The sequence below is a fragment of the Pleurodeles waltl genome, chromosome 3_1 (assembly GCF_031143425.1).
Source record: "Pleurodeles waltl isolate 20211129_DDA chromosome 3_1, aPleWal1.hap1.20221129, whole genome shotgun sequence".
NCBI classification, from domain to species: Eukaryota; Metazoa; Chordata; class Amphibia; order Caudata; family Salamandridae; genus Pleurodeles; species Pleurodeles waltl.
Window position 1 is genome coordinate 624,425,107 of NC_090440.1, and position 24,230 is coordinate 624,449,336.

The window sequence follows — 24,230 nt, forward strand, 5'->3', positions numbered from 1 at the left end:
AGCGCAGCCTATCATTACGTTCACAGTGAGGGCCAGTCAGGTTACTATGAAGACAGGTGAGCGCGGGGGTCGCTCTGGGCAGACCCACCAGCAGCTAAAAAAGATGCTGCACGAAGAAGTTGGCTGTATATCTATTTGAAAAAAGCAGCTGCTGACTCTTGGGTTATGATATGTTTCTAAAGGGTTTTGTCAAGCTGTGTGTATACCAGGCGCTGTGGGTAACTCTCTGGGAGCATAAGAAAGAAAGTAATCATTTTCCTTCCACACTTCTGCTAATCAGCAGTGAGGTCACCCACGGATTCATGAGCAAGAGTCCAGCTCATGCATTCATGTGTGCTGGTGTCACTCTAAGGCCCCGGCGAGCCATAGATCCTCGAGTAATATGTCGCTCTGGAGCCGATGTTCCTGTACATTTATCAGGAAGGTGTCCCTCTAAAGCCTAGGGTCCTATAGATTCATGAGCAGTGTCACTCCAAAGCCTAGGGTCCTTTAGCTTCATGAGCGTCGTGCCATCTAAGGCATAGGCTCCTATAGATTCATGAGCAAGGTGTCACTCTAAAGCCTAGGCTCCTGTGGATTCCTGAGGGAGGTGTCACTCTAAAGCCTAGGCTCCTGTGGATTCATGAGGGAGGTGTCACTCTAAAGCCTAGGATCCTGTAGATTCATGAGGGAGGTGTCACTCAAAAGCCTAGGATCCTGAAGAATGAGGCATGTGTCACTTTAAAGCCTAGGCTCCTGTAGTTTCATAAGGGAGGTGTCACTCTAAATCCTAGGCTCCTGTGGATTCATGAGGGAAGTGTCACTCTAAAGCCTAGGCTCCTGTGGATTCATAAGGGAGGTGTCACTCAAAAGCCTAGGCTCCTGTAGATTCATGAGTGAAGGGTTACTCTAAAGCCTAGGATCCTGAAGAATGAGGCATGTGTCACTTTAAAGCCCAGGATCCTGTAGCTTCATGAGGGAGGTGTCACTCTAAACCCTACGCTGCTGTACATTCATGAACGAGGTGTCACTCTAAAGCCTATGATCCTGTAGATTCATGAGTGAAGGGTTACTCTACAGCCGAGGATCCTGTAGCTTCATGAACGAAGTGTCACTCTAAAGCCTAGGCTCCTGTAGTTTCATAAGGGAGGTGTCACTCAAAAGCCTAGGCTCCTGTAGATTCATGAGGGAGGTGTCACTTTAAAGCCTAGGATCCAGTAGCTTCATGAGGGAGGTGTCACTCTAAATCCTACGCTGCTGTACATTCATGAACGAGGTGTCACTCCAGATCCAAGTCACCCAGCGATTCATCAGTACGGCTTTACTCTACACCCAGTCTCCCATGGATTCATGCGCAGTATGTTGCCCTAGGCCTAGGGTTTCAGGACGCCTCGGCGTGAGAAAGTCCCTGACACACGTACTGAGTCAGTGAGTTTCGTGCTGTGAGCACGTCGCTTCCTTGTCCATTCTCCCGCCCTTCCCCTCGTACCTCTTTTTTATTCATTTTGCTGCGCTTCCCTAGAACTGTTATATTTTTAATTTGAGAAAGGGTGGCGGCTTCCGAGAGGTACACCGTGGAGGGTCATGAACCAGATTAGACACGATTGGTTTACCTGTCCTGTCTCTCATGCCTTGGCTATCTATTTATTTATACATACAGGCAACAATTGCCTCTGCTCTTTTTTCAAAACTGTTTTTCTGGGGGAGTCCCCGCTCTCTGTTTTTTTTCCAGTTCCCACCACCACCTACTGTGTTACCTCATCCCGGGGTTGAGCGCACTTTGGGAACTGCTCGACAGTGGAGAAGGGGCCACCAACCTTACTCTAGTCTCCAGGTCAACCATGCACTCGTGAGAGGTGCATTGCAGTAGCGCCTGCATGGTCCACGGATTCCTGAGCAGTGCTTTACACTAGCGCCACGGCCACTCGCGGATTCGTGAGCGTGCATCCATGAGTAGTGTGTTAAACTAGCATCACGGTTACTCACGGATTGGTGAGCAGTGTTATACTAGCAGGACACCCAGGGATTCATTAGCAGTGCAGTGTTTTGGCCCCCAGTTTTCCCAGGGCTTCATGGGCAGGGCATTAGTTTAGCGCCCAGCTTATCTTTATTGAAATATTATGGCAATCAATAGGGCCCGCTCCTAATCAAACAAGGTCCGTGTTTGCCTTTTGACTTGTGGGGGGTGCGTGGAGCAATTCTGGACGCATCCCCGACCTGCATGTTTGCCTGCCCATGCAGCAGTACGCACGGTATGTAGGCAGTTTCTTTACAGGCCACATCTGCCCTTATTCTTTCGTGGTATATTTAGAGTGGCTAAGGAGAAGCTGCAAAAATGAGAACTCCGAAAGAATCCTTTTAGCGGCGCAAAAAGCCCCCACAAGCGAAAACACAGTCACCGCTCAGGCGATTAAAACAGACGGGGCATTTTGTATTCATCTTCTAAGCATCTCTGAAATGTCACCATGCATTTGAGAGAACATCAGATGAAGCCAGCCACTTAATCGGCAAAATGTGTTTACTTTTATTCCTTTCCGTATAGATATGCACGCTTGAGAGTGGAAAAAGAATTGAATTTGTATTACAGAAAGCCTCGGCGCCCCCTCTGACGCTGCCTGTCACTGTAAATGTTTGCCTTTTACCGGAGGTAATATTCCAAAGTTGACATGTCCATGCCCCCGCCATCTTGTTTCTGAGACGGCGCGCTCACTATCCAACAGCGAGCACGGCTTAATTGAAAATCTGCTATGCAAATAAGTATATAAAATAGTTTGCACAGGTCATTGACTTGTGATCCGCAAACCGGTTTTAATATATTTACTGGGGGGGAGGAAAAAGTGGGGGAGGTAAGGTGAAAAATCGCTTTAAGATCACAGAACTAAAAGAAGGGATGTACCTCTTCCAGAAAGTCCAGGGTCTGTATTTCTGAGTCAAGCTGGGTGTGGTCCTTACTTGCTCCATTGATATCTAATTCACCCATATTCTCCAGGAACAAAGGAGGCCTTGAAAAGTTACAGCTCACTGACCTGTTGCATCTTAACAGTTTCTATGTTATTACTAGAATTCAAAGGAGGCACCAGTTCCATCAGGTTTCAATGTAATCAATTCTCAAGTATTCGGGCAAAGTAGGGGATATTCAATGCTATCTCTAGGAATTCTGGCCAATTTTGCTTTGAAAAGGAGCACAGGCGTTACTTACTATGTCTAATATCAAGAGCAGAGCAATCTACATAAGATTTATAGAGAGAGCATAGTAGGTATAAAAGGCATTTTAACTAAGAACCAAACAATCAGGACTTAAAAGCGGGGGGCTGCAAGTACCGAACAGCCTAACTGTTCACATCCCAAAAGGATCCTTTGCAATAGCAGAGACCTAACCTTTCTCCTCAAACGCTTGACGAATAGCATTTTGATCTGTGGTTACAAGGCACTCTGCAAACTATAGTTATTTGCTATTTGTAGCAATTTGTATACAGTTCTAGTAGGAATCACATATCTCACATCTTTTATGCAACAAGTATGAGTATTTCTCAAGTCAAATGAACTCCAGCGGCTGTGGGCCGTATGCTGGTACGAATGCAAACCTTTGCACCATAAGCAAATCACCATATTGCACAATTAAAGAAAAAAAATAATGGTCTGTAGCAGGAGATTGTATATTACATGGTCCTTCTGTTATGTGCTAGTTATTTTTTTGATGTAGTAGGCTTGCTTTATATTTAAAGAGTGTTGGGAGGTCATATTTATTGAATGTTGTGGAATGTAAGTGTTTCTAGGCATTCAGTGAGTCGACCTCCTTTGATGCTAGCATCGGATTTCCTTCACCTGGATTAGGACAATCGCTTACCATACAAATCTCCTAGTGTGGTTTCTTCAACAAGGCAACTTACAACACCCTCCTCTGGTGCTGTGACCCTACATGGTGAGGTCCTCTTGCTGAGGTTGGATTGGAGCTTTAATGGTCTTTTGGGCCTTCAATGCCCTTTCCAAAATCATCCTCACACTTGGAGATAGACTTTCACCTGAATCTCCTGTGGATAGTGTTAATGCTGATTTTATTAATGAAATTACAAATGAATATTCATGTATTTTGAGTGCTGGATTTGAGTAAAAAATGTGTTAATTTAGAGAAAAATAATGCACGCATTTGAAAGAGTGACCTCATGAGTGGCCACAGTTGTTCACGACGTGTACTTACTAATGGATTACTAATATAAAATGTTGAGCTTATGTTTGATTAAGGTAGTCATGCGTTTATTAAGGGTTGTGTATTATGTATTAGCTTTATTAATTGTAGGCCTTAACTTAGTGGAGGCCTTGGCCTAGTTGCACAGCCTCATGTCAAGCTGCATTTCTTAGGCGTTTAATAAAATGTCTGCGTAGAGAATTAAATTGTGATTTTCCACTGTGCTGACCTAATATGCTCCTAGCTAAAAGTTTTTCTCATTAGAACTGCGTGCTAGAAGATGCTGTTCTTGCTAACGCAACATTGTTAATGTAATGTGTGTAAGACCGACTTTCTCAGGAGAGTACAATGAAGACACTGACCGGAATGTAAGCTGCAACAATATTGTTACCTGACGAGCTGGATGGATGAGATCAATACGAAAGGAGCCAATCATCGACGTGTGAAACGTGTACTAGTAAAAATGTAGATTTCAAGTTTTAGTTTTATTAGACAAAGTGTGAACATGCGATCCCTTGACCAATAGGGACTTGGGAAGTAGTTTTGGGAAATCTAACTTAGCCGGACTGCAGTGAGAAGAGGGCAGCATTTGCCACCATATTAGCCCCATTTTGCCCATTTTCCGTCTTAAGAAGAAACATGCTTAACTTTACTGCTTAAAGACTTTGGTGGTCATTACAACCCTGGCGGACTGTGTTAAAGCGGTGGTAAGACCGCCAACAGGCCCGCGGTAAAAAAATTGAAATTATGACCGTGGCGGAAACCGCCAACAAAGACAGCCACTTTAACACTCAGACCGCCACGGCGGTACAGACAAACAGCTTGGCGGTCACCGCCAACAGACCGTCGTAAAACAAAGTACCGCCCACAGTATCACAACCTACCAATCTGCCACCTTTTCCGGGGCAGATTCACCGCAGACAAAACACGGCGGAAACAGGATCTCGAAGGGAAAACGCTCACCTCTACACATCCCACGAGGAATCCGGACACCATGGAACCAGAGCTGCACATCCTGCCAGCCCTTATCTTCTTCCTCCTCTATCAGGAGCACGAACGCCGGCGGCAAATACAACGGTGAGTACTGCACATACGACACAGGGGAGGGGGGAGGGAAAAAACAGGGACACACGCACGCAACACCCCCACCCTCACCCACGACAACACACACACCAATACAGCATGATACATTACAGTTACACCCCCCCAAACCCTCCGGAAGAATGCAAAGACAAAAGGAAATGAGTGTAACCATTGTAATATATTAAAATCAAGTACGCAAAAATATATATACATATACACCATAAAAAAAATATATACACCAAGCTTAGTAGTCCAGGTAGTGCTCCAATGAAGTCCGTGGAACACTGGGCCCACACGGTATGGGCGAGGCCCACACAAGATCCCCGACCATGACGGAGAGAACACTGCAGGGGCATCAGAGAGCAAGAAAACAGGCACCTCAGGGGGAGGGAAAGGGGGGGCACCTCAGTGGGTTGAGTGCACAACGCCAAATCCACAAGAGGGCCACATGCCCACTGTTCCATCCTGCAGAGTGCAAAGCCACAGTCTCTCAAGTCTATACAGTGGGTGGGTTGCCCACTGTTCCATCCTGGGGAGTGCAAAGCCACAGTCTCTCAAGTCTATACAGTGGGTGGGCTGCCCACTGTTCCATCCTGGGGAGTGCAAAGCCACAGTCTCTCAAGTCTTTACAGTGGGTGGGTTGCCCACTGTTCAATCCTGGGGAGTGCAAAGCCACAGTCTCTCAAGTGGATAACAGTCTCCACTGGTTCTGGAGGGGGCATGGTGCCTAGAGTGCTTCATCCTGCTAAGGACAGAGGTAGTGGATGACAGTCCCCACTGGTTCTGGAGGGGGCATGGTGCCCAGAATGCTTCATCCTGCTAAGGACAGAGGTAGTGGATGACAGTCTCCACTGGTTCTGGAGGGGGCATGGTGCCCAGAGTGCTTCATCCTGCTAAGGACAGAGGTAGTGGATGACAGTCTCCACTGGTTCTGGAGGGGGCTCTGTGCCCAGAGTGCTTCATCCTGCTCATGACGGACTCAGTAGCGTCAGTGCCCTTGCCGCTTATAGGCCAGCGGTGCCCTGTTCAGCGGTGCTTGTAGCGGCGGTGTCCTGTTCAGCCGTGCTTGAGGTGGCGGTGCCCTGTTCAGCGGTGCTTGAGGCGGCGGTGCCCTGTTCAGCGGTGCTTGAGGCGGCGGTGCCTTGTTCAGCGGTGCTTGAGGCAGCGGTGCCCTGTTCAGCGGTGCTTGAGGCGGCAGCGCCCTGTTCAGCGGTGCTTGAGGCGGCGGTGCCCTGTTCAGCTGTGCTTGAGGCGGCGGTGCCCTGTTCAGCTGTGCTTGAGGCGGCAGTGCCCTGTTCAGCGGTGCTTGAGGTGGCGGTGCCCTGTTCAGTGGTGCTTGAGGCGGCGGTGCCCTGTTCAGCGGTGCTTGAGGCGGCGGTCTCCTTTACAGTGACTCAGCTGCTGGCGGTCCTCTCTAGCCCAGCGGGGCTTGTGCTGGCAGTCCTCTCTAGCCCAGCGGGGCTTGTGCTGGCAGTCCTCTCTAGCCCAGCGGGGCTTGTGCTGGCGGTCCTGTCTAGCCCAGCGGGGCTTGTGCTGGCGGTCCTCTCTAGCTCAGTGGGGCATGTGCTGGCGGTGGCCTCCTGGGCAGCAGGGATGATGGCGGTGGCCTCCTGGGCAGCGGGGATGATGGCGGTCTTCTCCGCCGTGCTGCTCTTCCCAGACTTGCCGGGTTTCTTGTGGCCCTTCCCCACCTTGGAAGGTGTCGCAGCTGACTCCACACTCCCACCGGGACCCCTGGGAGCGGCTTTGGTGGCTGGAGTCTTCCACCTCTCCCGCCGGGCACTGGCCAACTTTTGATGCTTGACAGGTGGGGGACTGTCTGTGCTGTGGCACCGTGCCACACTGGCTGCCCTGGTGGCCGCTGCACCCCAGATTCCGGTGACTACAGGCACCACTGGTCCCGGAGATGTTGTGGCTGAGGTGCTAGGGGAGTTGTGGGAAAGAGGAAAAGGTTGGACAGGAAAAGTTTTTGGGAGACACTGGGACGGGTAGCTGGAGGGGATTTGGGAGTGGAGGAAGAGGTTGTGGTTGCAGGAGGTGTTCGTTTGGTGACTTTGGGTGAAGGTGCATGCACTGGAGGCTGTCGTGAGGTGGATGGCTGTTGGGTGTGTGTGTGCCTGCGTTTGTGTATCTTGGGAGGTAGCGTCACAGACACACTGGGAGAGGACACAGGGGACGTGTGAATGGTAGTGGGGCTGGTGACTGCACGTGAGCGGGGTGTGGTGGTGTGTGTGCTGGTGATGGCAGTAGTGGCTGTAGATGTAGTGCATGCAGGTGTGAGTGTAGACAAGACTGGGAGGGAGGAGGGAAGAGAGGAGGAGGGGGACACAGTGGAGGCAGTGGATGTTGTTGTGTCTGCATGTGTGTGATGTTTGTGTGAGTGCCTGTGGTATGTGTGGTGCTTATGTTTGCCTGAGCTTCCCTTGTGTGTTGACGTGTGTGCATGCTGGTCTGAAGGTGTGCTTGGGAGATGCTGGGGTACAGGGGATTGGGTCTGGGTGGAGGAGGTTGGAGGGGGGAGGCTAGAAAAGGGGACAATGGCTGCCATCAGTGCTGAGGCCAGAGTCTGAAAAGCTTGCTGAAGGGCCTCCTGACCAGAATGAATGCCCTCCAGGAATGCATTTGTTTGTTGCAACTGCCTGTCTACACCCTAGATGGCATTCAAAATGGTAGACTGCCCAACAGTGAGGGACCTGAGGAGGTCAATGGCCTCCTCACTGAGGGCAGCAGGGGTGACTGGGGCAGGGCCTGAGGTGCCTGGGGTGAAGGTGATGCCCACCCTCCTGGGTGAGCGGGCACGGGGCAAAGGCTGAGGGGCTGCTGGGGGGGCGGTGCTGGTAGGGGGGGTGGCGGCTGTACCTGTAGAGGTGGGGGGCACAGATGGTGCCGCCACCACAAGGGAGCTTCCATCAGAGGACGAGTCCATGACGCTGGTGTCAGCTCCTGTCCCCGCCGTGGAGCTCCCCTCGCCCTCCGTCCCACTGGTGAATTCCGAGTCCGTAGTGTCGCCCTCCAAGGCCATGTGGGATGCAGCTCCCTCGTGCTCTGGTGCCACTGCTCCTCCGCCTGATGATGCTAATGCACACAAGAACAGGGAGACCACAAAAAGGGGAGGACGACAGAAGAAAGACATGTTGAGTGCATGCATTACCACCGTTGGCAGACACGACAGACACAGAAGCCCCCTGCACTACGCCGCGCTCTTGGGCTCCACTGTTCAATCCCTGGGAAATGGCCAACAAGGCTATGGACGACATCTGCACACATAGATGGCACAGGGGCATGACTAGGTGTAGTTGGCACTCTACTGAGGTGGGGTGGGGTGCCACATGGCCTGCCTTATGAAGGGACCTTGCCTACTAAACTCGCCCTGGCCTAGGGAAACCTACAGCCCATCTCCCCCACCCAGACACCTCCACTGCACACAAAATCAGCAGGATGAGAGTGTACTCACCCCCTTGTGGCTGCTGTGATGCCCTCAAGCACTCATCCAACTCCGGGTACGCCACTGCCAGGATCTTGAACATCAGGGGGGTCATGGTGCGATGGGCACCCCTCCCACGTTGGGAGGCCATCCCCAGCTGAGCCTCCGCCGTATTCTTGCTCCAGCGGCGAATGTCCTCCCATCTTTTCCGGCAGTGGGTGCTCAGTCTGTGGTAGACCCCCAGGGTCCGGACGTCCTTGGCGATGGCACGCCAAATATCTTTTTTCTGGTGGGCGCTGACCTACATGAATTGTACAGGGGGAAAAGAAACTTTATTACCAACTGCACCGTCACAGTCATTGGCCCCCATCCCTACCCTTGCCATGTGGCACATGCATTCATCATCGTTTCATGCACGCCTCAATCTCCCCCCCCCATATTTTATCCACCCCACTCCACTCAGGCATAGCCCATACAGCATGCTCCCAGTGTACTTACCTGTTTGTCTGGAGGACCGTAGAGTAGCGTGTACTGGGGGAGGACCCCATCCACGAGTTTCTCCAACTCCTCCGATGTGAAGGCAGGGGCCCTTTCCCCAGACACTCGAGCCATTGTCTCTTCCAGACCGAGGTCACAGCAGCACTTGCAGTGTAGGTCCTCTCCTGTCGAAGATCAGGTATCGAGTGATTGAACAGATAGAAAATGTCGGTCACGTCCGTGGCGGTGCGTACCGTCACCGCCGGCGTACATCGTCATTGGCTCCTGGGACCCATAGGGTCCAATGTTAACCAATGTAGCATTGCGCCGCAGTCTTCGACCGCCTACCGCGACGGTGTACAACGCCAGCGCAGTTACCTCACATCCCATTGTCCCACTTTAGAGGTCAGGCAGCCGCCATTTCAGGGGCGCACATGGCTTAATTTTTAACTGCATCACACATACCTAGGCCTAGACACAACACACATACAGGCCAATTTTCGGATTAGGATCCGTGTTCTGTGTAAGCTGTGGGTACGTATCTCTGAGTTGGTTGACTCTGTGCTCACTTTTGTCCTTCATAGGCACCGTCCGCTGGGACATGTGAGGAGATGGCGGCATCCTCCGGTGTACAGACCGCTGGTGGACCTGTCGACAATGGAGGAAAGACATGTGATCATCACCCACAGACTTGACCGTGCCACAATCCATGAACTGTGTACCCAGCTGGAGCCAGACCTGATGTCAGCTATCAGCCATCCCACAGTAATCCCCCCTCAAGTGCAGGTGCTGTCTGTGCTCCATTTCCTTGCAAGTGGGTCATTTCAAATAACAGTGGCCATAGCATCAGGGATGTCCCAGCCTATGTTTCCAACGTCTTGTTCAGGATGTTGTCTGCCCTGCTGAAACACATGCAGAGCTACATTGTTTTCCCTCAGGTGGAGGATTTGCCTACAGTGAAAGATGATTTCTATGCCCTGGGACATATCCCCAACATCATAGGTGCCATTGATGGGACACATGCGGCTTTGGTCCCCCCCGCAGGAGTGAACAGGTGTACAGAAACCGGAAGAGTTATCATTCCATGAATGTGCAGATGGTGTGTTTGGCAGACCAGTACATCCCCCATGTGAATGCAAGTTCCCTGGCTCAGTGCATGACGGCTACATCCTGCGGAATAGCAGCATCCCTTATGTGGTGGGGCAACTCCAGAGGCACCGTGTGTGGCTATTAGGTGGGCACCTGGAAGCAAGACAGTGGGAATGGTTGTCTGGGTCTGGGGATATCCCTAAGGGTTAGTGTGTGTCTAACAGTTGTCTCTCGCCATTTGCAAGTGACTCTGGTTACCCCAACCTGTCATGGCTACTGACCCCAGTGAGGAATCCCAGGACAAGGGCAGAGGAACGCTACAATGAGGCCCATGGGCGAACTCGGCGGATTATCGAACGGACCTTTGGCCTCCTGAAGGCCAGGTTCAGGTGCCTCCATATGACAGGTGGATCCCTATTCTACTCACCAAAGAAGGTGTGCCAGATCATCGAGGCCTGCTGTATGCTTCACAACTTAGCTTTGCGACGACAGGTGCCTTTTCTGCAGGATGATGGTCCAGATGGCGGTGTTGTTGCAGCTGTGGAGCCTGTGAACAGTGAAGACGAGGAAGCAGAAGAAGAGGACATGGACAACAGGAACTCGGTGATCCTGCAATATTTCCAGTGAGACACAGGTAAGGGTACAGACCTGCCTACTACATGTACTTTAACACTACTACCTCTCTACTGTCTGTCGTTTTCACCCAGTGTATGGTCACTGAGTTGTCACTTTCCCTTACGATTTCACAGATGTGGGTCCCACTGTGTGACATCTGCTTTGTTTCCTCATCGACTAGAGCTGTGTGACATAGGTATGTTGACATTACAATTGTAAGAGCATTTTGTCACTGTAATTGCTAATACACTATTTCGAAATCACAGACTGACTTCAGATTGTTTTGTGCTTCAAGGGTGTTTATTTAAGTGCTAAATATTGGAGGGGGTTGTAAAATGGTCAGGGGTGATGGTGGAGGAATGTCCATGGCAGAGTCCAGTCTATTAGTCTCACAGGTGCATTGCCCAAATGGGCATAGGAAGTGGAGCTGGGGCAGTTTGAGGATGGACAGGGTGACAAAGTGGGACCGAAAGATGACATTCAGGGTGGTCTAATTTCTTGGCGGGGGTCTTGGCATCGTTCTCTGTCTTTGTCCTGGATCTCAGGGACCGTTTGCGGGGTGGTTCTCCCTCTGCAGGGGGTGGGGTGCTGGTGTGGTGGTCCTGTGGCGGGGCGTCCTGTCCACTAGCGCCGGCGGAGGTGGTGGGCAGTTCATCGTCCATGCTAGTGTCCGGGGCCCCTTGTTGTGCCACAGTGTCCCTCCTGGTGTTGAGTACTTCCTTCAGCACCCCTACGATGGTGACCAGGGTGGAATTGATGGTTCTGAGTTCCTCCCTGAAGCCAGAATACTGTTCCTCCTGCAGGCGCTGGGTCTCCTGAAACTTGGCCAGTACCATTGCCATCGTCACCTGGGAGTGGTGGTAGGCTCCCATGATGGAGGAGAGGGCCTCGTGGAGAGTGGGTTCCCTTGGCCTGTCCTCCCCCTGTCGCACAGAAGCCCTCCCAGTTCCCCTGTGTTCCTGGGGCTCCGTCTCCTGGACTGTGTGCCCACTACCACTGCCCCCAGGTCCCTGTTGTTGTTGGGGTGGTGGGTTAGCCTGGGTTTCCTGTAGTGGTGGACACACTGCTGCTTGATGTGTCCTGGGGACAGAGGTATGGGCCTGCTGGGTGGGTGCTGTCCTGGTGTTTCCAGAGGGGGGAAGCTCTGTAGTGGCCTGTGACTGTGTGATGGGAATCAACTGTCCCGAGGTCCCCAATGGGCCGGGCTGGTCATCTAGATCCAGTTGGACAGAGCTGCTGTCATCACTGTGGGCCTCTTCTGTTGGTGGTGTTGACATGTGTGGACCCTCCTGTCCGGTGACGTTGGGTAGGGGTCCTGCAGGGGTATAATAGGATGTTTATTACATCTGTGTGTGCCATGGTGTGCAATGGGTGGATGACCATGTAACCCAGTGCTTGCATTCCTGTGTGGGACCTTGTGTGATGATGGTTTAGGGGGGTGTATAGGTATATGCAGTGGCCATGCTTTGGTGATGGGTGTCCATGCTTTGGTGTTGCATGCAGGGCTTGGTGTTGGGATGGATGGTTTTTGATAGTGGGACATGTGTGAGGAGTAGAAGTGATGTGGGTGAGGGCGAGGGTGGGGGTATGTGATGGCATGCAGGTAGGTTGGGGGATGTAATAGATAAGATTTGACTCACCAGAGTCCATTCCTCCATCTACTCCTGCGAGGCCCTCAGGATGCAGAATCGCCAAGACCTGCTCCTCCCATGGTGTTAGTTGTGGGGGAGGAGGCGGGGGTCCACCGCCAGTCCGCTGAACTGCAAGGTGGTGTCTTGAAACCACAGAACGCACCTTCCCCCGTAGGTCGTTCCACGTCTTCCTGATGTCATCTCGATTTCTTGGGTACTGTCCCACTGCGTTGACCCTGTCCACTATTCTTCGCCATAGCTCCATCTTCCTAGCTATGGAGGTGTGCTGCACCTGTGCTCCGAATAGCTGTGGCTCTACCCCGATGATTTCCTCCACCATGACCCTGAGCTCCTCCTCCGAGACCCTGGGGTGTCTTTGCCGTGCCATGGGGTGGTGTGGGTGATGTGTGGGGTGGTGTGTGTGGTGATAAGTGTGCTGATATGTAGTGGTGTGTTGTGTGAGGTACGTGGAAGTTATGTGGGTGATGGTCTGGTGTGCCTGTGGATGCTTGGTAGTAGTTTGTAGTGTCTCTCTCTGGCCTTCTTTTGGTATTTTTGTCGTAGGGGTCTGTGGGTGATGTGGGTGTGTTTTTTATATTGTATTGGGTGTGTGGGAGTGGTGTGTGTATGTGTATCAGGTGTGTGTATTTTGAATTGTTAAATGTGGTGTGTTTTGTATATGTGTGTGTATTTTGAGCGCGACGGTGTGTACCACCAATGGAATACTGCGGTTGAAAGACTGCCGCGTGGATTCGTGTGTCGTGATAGTGTGGGCGTATTTCTGTTGGCGTGACGGTGGAGGATTTGTTTTCGCCAGTTTATCACTGACCTTTGGTGTGGCAGACTTGTGTGGGTGTCTGAATTTTGGCGGATTCCGTGCTGTGGGTCATAATAGCTGTAGTGGATTTCCGTGGCGATTTGTTGGCGGTCTTCTGCACGGCGGTAAGCGAATTTTACCGCCAATGTTGTAATGAGGGCCTTTGCCTTTTCTGAACTTTGATGCTGAATCCTGATGCCTTAATGTCCAGACAGATGTCCTGGTGACGAAGACGGTCACAGCTTGCTGATCCAAACTGAGGATACGTATATGGACTATGAGATTGTTTGCTATGTCTATTTGCTTTTGTTTCTAGGTGCCAGATGTAACAAACGGTTTTACTCATTCTGTGTCTATGGGAAAATGCTTTAGTACATGTGGCCTGAGGTTCCAACCATGCTATTTTGATAGAGCCGTAGTAATATGTTTTTCCAAATTTATGTTGACTAATTTGTTTTGCATGAAGCTCAAACATGCTATTCTAATCTGGTGATAGTTAGGATCCTCACTAATGAAATACAATATATGGAGTAACCTGTGATGTCTTTTCTTTGCTGAATCTAAATGTATGTTATATTGTTTGTGCAGTTGTTCTTGCTATTAATTTGCACTATAACTTTGGAATGTGTAGTAGCCCAAGCCTTGGTTAGATTGAGATTCTTTCGTCGTTTAGGTCAGCCAGTGTTGTTTCTATATGTTTATCATTTGATTTTGAAACCATCTTACGTGACATTAGCATTGCTAATATAGGGAAATAAATATTCTATCTTTTAAACAAAGGTGTGGTTATTCATGACTGCGAGGTCATGTTGCGTGACAATTACTGACTCCTATTGATTATTAATGTTGTTGATTTGTAATTAATTATTAATCTACAGGTATGGGAGATATGGTGGGAACATCTTAAGGACAGTCAAAAGGTTAATTGGCCTATTCGCGTTCCCTTGTAAGTTTACTTATTAAGGTCAGATGCGCCAAAAATAGTTCCATAATGGAGACATACACAGATACATCAGGGGTACCTTCTTTTTCATGAGAAATGCCTCCATGTGCATGAGAGAATGTCACATGGCAAATCCATTCATGCTACAACTGTACCCCACATATTGCATATTGTGAAGAGGATTAGTGGGAGCCATATGTACAATGTTGTAATTGGAGATTAGGCCTAAATTCTTTATTCCAAATTAGGCCCTTAAGTTATATCCACAGTCTAAAAGGACCTGTTAGCATCTGTTCTCCCGCCATCTGTTACCAACTCCCAGGGTGCACCCAGGGCACAGACACCAACATTCTATGCATCATCACATTCTCACAGCATCCACACTCAACTTTGTACAGCACAACCACTCAGCCCATGCATACAGACGTATCACATCATTACATCATACCAACATGTACCTCTTATATTGCAAATTGCCCTGGGGGTTGCATTGAGTATTGTAGGCCCAGTTTTAAGATGAGAGAAATATAAAATCAATCTGGAGTTGATTGCTTCCTAATGTACCAAAAACAAGTAGGGCTAGTACAAGAAAATAGAGAATTAAATTGCAGGATGTTAAATAATGAATGAAAGTCAGTAAACAGAAGCCACGTGTGATTATTTATTTATTGCTAATCCAGTTGCAGGCTAGAGCAGAATGAAAGAAAAGCTTCTTCATAAATTGCAGATTCCACATGACCCGAGGGCCGTTCTTGTCCAGCAGAGATCATTGCCAGACATGGGAAGCAGCTTTTTATTATGTAGTGCAGCTGACTCATTATTTTAAGGCAACCAATTGGCCTTCTGTTATTTACAGCATGGGATGAACACTCAAAGATCCAGGTCATCCTCTAAACTCTGCATAGTGAGCCGAGGCTGCCCTGGCCTACTGACTCAGTCTGGCCGCTATTTTTGACCAAGCACCTCCTGGCTAACACATCAGCAGCCGGACGTGGCTATCGTGTGTGCACAATAAGAAAAAGTGTTCTCTGGTTCCTTGGACTTGCCCAGATTTAAAAACTGAAGCTCCATTCTAGTTACCGTCTGCAGGATTCCCACTTCTCCCTCTTCAGCTCATCCTGTAATTTTCCCAAGTCAGTCTAGCAAAACTATTTGAAGAAAAGTAGAAAGATCGAAGACACTCTTTCTACCTGGGCTTGCAATGAATGTCTTACTTTCCTCAGAGAGCAAAGCGTCCCGTAAGTCACTCAGCCCATCTTGTGGAGCAACATGGATTATTCTAAACTTTGTTGAACCAGACACATTTCCATCCTCTGTTCTTCAGAGAAACATTGAAAGTAGGTATCAGTGGTCTTTACAAGAAATGGAAAAGTCACTTAACTCTGCTGCAGTGTGGATTAAGAGTTTAACTCACATAAAGGTAAAGGAAAGAGTTTCCATGTGCTGTGTCGTGATATTCTAGACCTTCATGCTACAGCAACAGGGTACAGTCAGACAGACCCACCACTCAAGACCATGCATGCACACCTTGTTTTTATGTTTGCTCCACTTCTTCAGCCTTTACTCAGATCGTGAGGTTTTTCTCAAGGTGGTCCTGATTATATCACACAAGTTCCAGACAGAACAGATGCCTCAAACCTGATACTGTGTCGAGCGGGTGCACTAAGGGGCATATTTATACTTTTGGTGCGAAACTGAACTAACGCAGTTTTGCATCAAAACGTTCTGCACCAGCTTGCCCAATTCTTGAGTGCCAGCCGGGCAACATATTCATGGAATGGTGCAAGCTGGCGCAAAGGGTAGGCTAGCGTACAAAAATGGTAGTCAGTGGGGGTGGCAATATGGGAGAAGGGGGTTTGCACCAAAAAATGACATTAGGCAGGTTAGAGTAAAAAAAATGACTCTAACCAGCCTAGCATCATTTTCTGATGCAAAACCATCCATACCACATGACTCCTGTCTTAGAAAAGGCAGGCGTCATGCCCACCACCCCAGTGGCCAGCACAGGGGACCGGGGTCCTCTGGGCATTGCCATTGAACCCGGTGCCATGTAAGGGGGGCCCATTTAAAAAACAAAATACTTACCTATAATTACCTGGGATGGGGTCCCCCATCCTCTGGTGTGGGTGTCCCTGGAGCCTGGGGAGGGCACCTGTGGGTTTATTCCATGGTGTTCCATTAAGGGTCCCTAACGAATGCCCTGTCCCACATGTTAAATAATGGTGCAAAGCAAGCTTTATTATTATTATTTGACCCCTCCTCTCTATATGGGTGATTTTAGCACGGGGGATAAATAGATAGCTCTAAGGCTATAGAGTCATTTTTTGCATGGGAACGCCTACCTTACATCTTAATGATGCAAGGTAGGTTTCCATATCCAAAAAATGACTTTAACTCAATAACTTTGGCGCTAGACGGGTCTAACGCCAAAGTATAAATATGGAATTAGTTTTGCACTGAATATGCACCAAGAAAATGACATAAATTTGGTGCAAAACAAGTAGAAATATGCCCCTAAGGATTAGCCAAACTGTGCTAGCTCCCACCCAGCAACAACATCAATAAAACATATTTGCAGACAGTCTGGATGCAACAGGAAAGGGTGGGCACTTTTCAGTCTTCTAATCTGCACGAGTTTCCCGGACACAAAAACACGTCCAACTTTCAAAGTGTGAGCACCATTTTATGCACGCTATTTTTCTCACAAATTCTCTGAGCATCAAAGGACAGTGGTTGACTGAACAGCTCAAGCCATCCCCTTGCTCGGGTTTCGAGTACAGGACCATTGTGATCTGTCAGCTTCTCTTCCTTCTTGACGGAAGCAAGGTCTCAGACGCTTGCTGTTCCTCATCTGTATCACGCAAGTTGTATTCCATTTAAAAACAACATTAGATAAAATGTTTTTGGCTGCTGATGTCGGTTTGTCAGGTTCCTCCATGCATCCAGATTCAATTCTCCTACCTGCTGCAGAAAAACCGCTCTCGTCTGTTTCCAAGGATTATGTCCACAACCATCTGGAACTACTTTGTCTTACGCGTCTGATGTTCATTATGCCTGTTAGTCCAATAATTTGAAGCCAGTAAATAAAAAAAATCGTTCCAAATATAATTTATCCTGAAGCGTCTAGGTCAATTTACTTTCGAAATAGCACCGCACGTTTTCCATTAAATACTTTATTGCTTAATATACTCGTGTAAAGCCAACCTAACTATACAAGTTTGATGGTATGATTTCTTTCTTGCAGGGTTGCTCTGCTTTCCTTATGGTATCACCTTTAAGCGCAGCATCTTAGCTAACTGTGTACCATCCAGTCCTCTGTTTTCTGGGGGAAGCTCAGCATCATCCAGTAAATTCTCAGCTTGGTCTTGGGGGGAGGCCTTGTCCATCCATTCAAGAGATCAAACAGTTGTCAGTGCTTCGTGGCACCTTTAGCTCTGGAGACTGTGTTAGAAACGTGACTGGCTATCATGTATTTAGCTCAACTACAGTTCCGCTGGAATCACAACTGGGTGCTGCCATCTCTACTCAGGTCAAGCATTGATTCCCTCTCTCCTTTTTCTCTCTGATACACATTGGGTACTCGTCACAATCCCTCCTTGAGCTTTATGCTTTCCAATTTTAGTAAGCTCAAATTAATTGCCAGTAACTTCGAATTTTGTTTTTTTCCCACTTTTTTTTAAATATGTATCCCTCTGAATTTATTCATACAAAGATGGGGGTGTCAATTTACAACCAAAGATTTTTTTTTTGTATTTTCGTTCTATGGGACTGGTTTTCAGACAGTTTTGCTATTTTGTTTGTTCATGGTACAGTATTTCTTAGGGTCTCTTTGTGGTTGAGCAAAGGGGTGTGTATGGAGCTACACCATGCTGGTGGCATCCGACTGACATAGGACTGCCTGTGATGTCACCATAAAATGTCCAACGAGTCTCGCTGTGTAACTGTAATTTTGGCAGTTGGAGGGTGACTTGAAAATGATCATGAGGTACAGGGCTTCTGAAGCCCTCTCAGGTAATCTGACGAGGCCTGGATCTAATAAGGTTCCAGAGCAGGATTCACCTAAAGCTCTACCAGAAGTCCTCCTCATGTCTCTTACGAAGAGGTCCCCGGAGATCAGCCTTGCATCCTCGCAACAAAGGGATAAGAGAGAGATAGTTTGATTAGAGGATCACAATCTCACTTTCAGGAATCCCTTGATAATGTTATATAATTGGTGTAATTTGTTCTGACAGACCAGTGGTCGTGTATGATATAAGAATGTGCAGAGTGAATGAGGGGCTGGTGTGTACACCTAGAGAAAAATAATCCATGCTCGAATTATTAGATCAAATGAGGTCTGGGATGTCTTGAGCAAACTGTGGCATTCCAAAGGTCTGAGATGCCTCGAAAAGATCCACACTTTCCATATTTTATTCAAATTGCCTTTTGTCTCAACTCCTAGCACCAGGACATAAGTATTAAAGAGGTAATATTTTAATCACTGCCCTACTAACGAAAGGGGCAGATCTTTGCAGAAAAAACAACATTGATTTTAAACGCTCGGAAATAATGACACTTTCTGACATTCCTCACACTTAATGACATGAAATGTTTGCAATTTCAACTTTATTGAAACTCAACTCAGGCGAATTACTGTATTATTAATTATTTCTTTCTGAAATAAAAACTGAATCAAGATCAGTGTATCCGGGTAAACGTGAATTCTACCTTAGAATATATTATGCTTTTGCAGCTTCAATCTAACCAAGAAGAACTGAATGTTATAAGTGGTTTTGGGGTGCATGAGAAAGAAATTGAACACCGGGCCGAGAAATATGGAGAAGGTTGGCTCATTTTTCAGAGCTTTCCAGAAATATGTTTTATTTTGGCTAATCCTTGTCTTCATCAGAAAGGAGAGACATAGGCAACGTGGAGCCTTTTTATTCTATGAACTGCACCCCCTCTCCTACAGAATAATGTGAGTTTTCATTTCTAGGTTTAGTTGATTTCCCTGTGCTATAGAACTGGCCCACACCCGCCTCAGTTTACCCTCCTGCACCGCTTCTCTGTATGCAGAGCCAGGTGAGCCTGAGGGAAAAACAGCATTCCAGGGCATTGTTCATGCATCACCAGCGATTGTTCCAGATAACGCTTAACCTGTTGAACTGTTTTGACAATAAGTTGTTTACACATTTATCTTAATTAGTAATTGCCTACACAGTAAACTATGATTGCTGGTGGACTAAGAAGTACTAAAATACATTTTAAAAACTCTGAATGGGCGCTGCCCTGCTTTTTAACATCCGCTTTCCCCAGGATAACATCTTGCTTTCCTGGCCTTCCTTTTACTTCTAATTATAATTCGTCACTTTAGTCCAGTTTTTTAAGTGAACCAAGACCACAACTTCTAGAAGGCAACAGATTGTGAAATATAAGACCTAAACTCAGACTGATGCCCCCTATGACATAGTACAATTTAGTAACCCTATTACGTCATATGTTTTACCTTACCTGATCCAAGACGTTGTTTTTCTTCCCCACTCAGTATAAAACGTGAGTACTTGTCTGTGCTCCTGGCTGAAGATCATGTTTGGCGTGGCTCTTACTTTTTCAGTGGCTATGGAAGGTTGTATCCATTGGGATGTACGCTCTGCTTTTGATTCCTAGCACGTTTTATCCTTTGTACCTTTATATTTAAACAAATGTATGCTTTATTTAATTTGTTCCTGAATGTGCGTTTATTTTCCATACAGAGTGATGATGTCAGTTCACTCGTCATTTTATAATCCTTCAGCATTATGGACTAATGCTTGAGCGTTTCCCTAGATGTTGAGGTGTGTGATAATTCTGCTTTAGATTATGAAATGGCAGTGGCAGGCTATCACCAGCAACATTCTAATAGTGACGTCACTCACATAAATACAGACATACTTCTGCCAACTTTATTACTGAAAGTTACCTCTCATTTAAGGCCACCAAACCCAACATCTAGGGGTAGGACCCGATGTCCCAGTAGCAGGAACTTGATTGTCAGATTAGAATATTTTCCCAGGGTGCACTCGAGGGCTACAAATAAAAGTAACCTAATGTGACTTAGAATCAACCAAACATGACAACTGAACAATGGAATAGGGAAGGCAATCAAACCTGGAGCTGAAAAACATGTTTATTTTTTAATATCACATTTGTTAGTAAAAGCAATAGAAGAATACCAAAAGTATTATACATAGCATATGTTCATGGCAAAGTTCCATCTTACAGACTTTGTCAGGTCCTATTCCTCGGGTAGCACTAGCTCCAAAAATGAGATATGCTGGAGTTATGGTGTGGCCAAGTGAGAGGAAATGAGATCTGATACGAGGTACAGAAGTCCTCTAGGGTTGTGTTACCTGAACCCTTTTTAGGGGCACATTTATACTTGTTTTGCACCGAATTTGCGTCATTTGTTTTACGCAAATTCAGTGCAAAACAAGCTCCATATTTATACTTTGTCGCTAGACCTGTCTAGCACCAAATATTTGGACTTAAAGTCACTTTTTGGACGTGGAAACCTACTTTCCGTCAATGAGATGCAAAGTAGGGGTTCCCGTGCAAAAAATGACTCTGAAGCCCTAGCGCCTTATTTATCCTCCTGTGAAAAAATCACGCACAGTGGGAAGGAGGGGTCAAAAAATGGTGCAAAGCTTGCTTTGCACCATTGTTAATGCTTGCTTTGCACCATTTTTAATGCCTGGGTCAGGGCAGGCGTTAGGGGACCTGTGGTCCTATGTCCATGGTGGAACACCATGGAATAAGCCCACAGGTGCCCAACCCAGGCCCCAGGGTCACCCCCACCCACACCAGAGGGACAGCGGAGGATGGGAGACTTCATTCCCAGGTAAGTATAGGTAAGGTTTTTTTTTGTTTGTTTTTTAAAGTGCCATTGGGGGCCCTGAAATGGGCCCCCCTACATGGCACCGGGTGCAATGGCCATGCCCAGGGGACCCTGGTCCCCTGTGCTGGCCATTACTCCTGTCTTTTCTAAGACAGGAGTCATGTGGTATGGATGGTTTTGTGTCAGAAATTGACTCTAGGCAGGTTATACTAATTTTTTTTTACTCTAACCTGCCGAACATCATTTTTTGGTGCGAAACCCCCTTCTTCCATACCACCGGACACACCCGACTAATGTAATTTTTTTTTTACGCTAGCCTGCCCTTTGCACCGGCTTGCACCATTCCATAACTATAGTGCCTGGCTGGTCCACAGAAAAGGTGCAAGCCGGTGCTAAACTTTTTGGTGTAAAACTGCGTTAGTACAGTTTTGCGCCAAAAAGAATAAATCAGGGCCTAAAATCTTTCCCACCATTATCAACAGCAAGATACTGTTGACCCAAGGGAGTGGAGGCCCTTCCCTAATATGGAGAGAAGCGACTTACTCCTGACTTTTCATGTCAGTGAAAGGAAGACCTGCTTGGCAATGCGAACCTCAAGTTTCTCAGCTCTCAAAACGACCTTGTGTCAAGTCCAACCCTTCATTAGCGGGAATCAAGACTCATCACTCGTTTTATTAACGTAAAAATAAACTGCTAAATTTACAGTACTCCCTGCAAATAATGAGCGTGTTTAATTTTTCCCTGTATCGTGCACTAGATTCTCCTTTTCTAAGCAATCCAAATCTTCTTGGGGGCCCACCCATGAATACAGACAGAAAAATGCCAGTCTTTTCAGTTTTTCCACCAGAATGAGCATAGAACATCTGCAAACAAAAAGTATCTTGACCCCACCTCCCTCAGTCTTGACAACTCCACTTGTCACAGATTACTTTTCAAAGGAAGAGAACCATGTATGTATGTGGCTCACTGCATATGCTACTTCGGAGCTGAGGGAACCAGGTTTGAGCCTTGGCGTCTGCGGTTCAACATGCTATGATTTTGGGCAAATCACTTAGGGGGTCATTACGACCCTGGCGGTCATGGACCGCCAGGGCCGGGGACCGCGGATGCACCGCCAACAGGCTGGCGGTGCATCCAGGCCTATTCTGACCGCGGCGGTAAAGCCGCGGTCAGAAAAGGGAAACCAGTGGTTTCCCGCCGGTTTTCCCCTGGCCTGAGGAATCCTCCATGGCGGCGCTGCAGGCAGTGCCGCCATGGGGATTCCGACCCCCTTACCGCCAGCCTGGTTCTGGCGGTTTTGACCGCCAGAACCTGGTTGGTGGTAACGGGTGTCGTGGGGGCCCCTGCAGTGCCAATGCCAGTGGCATGGGCACTGCAGGGGCCCCCTAACAGGGCCCCACCAAGATTTTCAGTGTCTGCATAGCAGACACTGAAAATCGCGACGGGTGCAACTGCACCCGTCGCACCCTTTCCACTCCGCCGGCTCCATTCGGAGCCGGCATCCTCGTGGAAGGGGGTTTCCCGCTGGGCTGGCGGGCGGCCTTCTGGCGGTCGCCCGCCAGCCCAGCGGGAAACTCAGAATTACCGCGGCGGTCTTTTGACCGTGCAGCGGTATTCTGACGGCGGTACTTTAGCGGGCGGCCTCCGCCGCCCGCCAAAGTCAGAATGAGGCCCTTAATGTCCCCATGCCCACAATTCAGCGCCTTGAGACTCTCACAGGTGATTTGCTGCGCTTTACAAATCCTGGGTTTACTATGTTTGATCTCTCACCTGAAATCTTCAGTTTTATATATGTGTGGCTCCTACCGTGATCCACCACATCTCTCAGCCTATTAGGCTTTAAACAGGCGTTACTGAACCTTCACCTACACCCTCACCCTCTCAAAATCCAAGACAAATTGGAGCAATACGGAAAGCACGGCCTTATATACATGTCTGCTCCAAAGTAGCTGCCAAGCTTTGAAACAGCCAAAATCTCACTCTACAGATATCGCACTAGGAAAAATTACTGCTCTGCCTTAAAGCAAGTTGTCTTTTGCTTCTGGTGCTTGACAACCATTGAGCACAAGTTTTAAATGGTGCAAGCAAGCAATGCCTTCTCCACACTGTCTGTTCCTGTAAAACGCTTTCCCACAGAGTCTCGTGCTGCACAATTAATCTTGATGCAATGGTCATGGATAACGAGATGGCCAAGTGAGGGACTACATGAGACTCCCACGAAAGAGGCAGTAATACAAAATGAGGCAAACTAGGTATAGAACAGAAAACTGAGAGACAGCACACTTTTCGGCTAATTCTTTTGCATGTTAGCTACAAAATGTTTGTGATTCTAAAAGATGCAGATGAAGTCCTTAATTTATAATGCATGTTTTATTTGCAGTGCACCGATTTACAGATTTTTCATACACTGTTACACTTCTACCTGGCATCTATGTGCTTTACAACAAAGACAGTGAATTTGTTTACAGAGGCCACTGCAATTAGGGACATAATAGACCCCAGCATATTTATCAACACCGTGTCACTTAGATATTCAATAGAATAGGCATTGGCGTCAGTCCCAAATCTGTGCTAAAAAATACAATCTGTGTGAGATTCCCTCATAGATTACACTTAAATAAGAAAACAAATCTTGCCTCATTGTTACCTTGAAGAATGTCATATGGCAGGTAGTCGCTGATGTCCCCTGGAAACCCCAAAGCACCTCCCTGCTCCAACCCAACTACTTCCATGACAAAGGCCCAGTCCAGTTCTCGTTTGGGGTAGGGGCCATGATACGCCCAGCAGTATTTTTTAAACATATACACAACACAACTTTTAAACAATATTTCACAGTAACCCACGTTAATTACATTCTTGTTTACATCGTTGAAATATAGCCTTAACTGGGAAACTAGTACATGGGAGTTACCTTGGTTCCTGTGCAACCAAGAGCAAACATTAGCATTCCAAGTGAGATCATGACTTGTTTAGGGACCCTTCCTCTTAGAACACCCCGTCTAAAAACAATGGATAGGGCCCTCCTTAAGGGAGAACCCCACCAGCCTCCGTCCCATACCATTATTTCCTGTGCAAGGGGCCCAGCTGCCCTTAGGATACCTACTTGGGCACCACCTACACCCATATTCCTTGT

The 24,230-nt window shown here is 47.9% G+C and overlaps 1 protein-coding gene across 12 annotated transcripts in view; it reads left to right on the forward strand.

Annotated features, from left to right (window-relative positions):
- Positions 1-24,230, forward strand: part of TSPAN4 (tetraspanin 4) — a 2,368,794-nt gene that overhangs the window by 2,162,942 nt on the left and 181,622 nt on the right. The window lies entirely within an intron of this gene.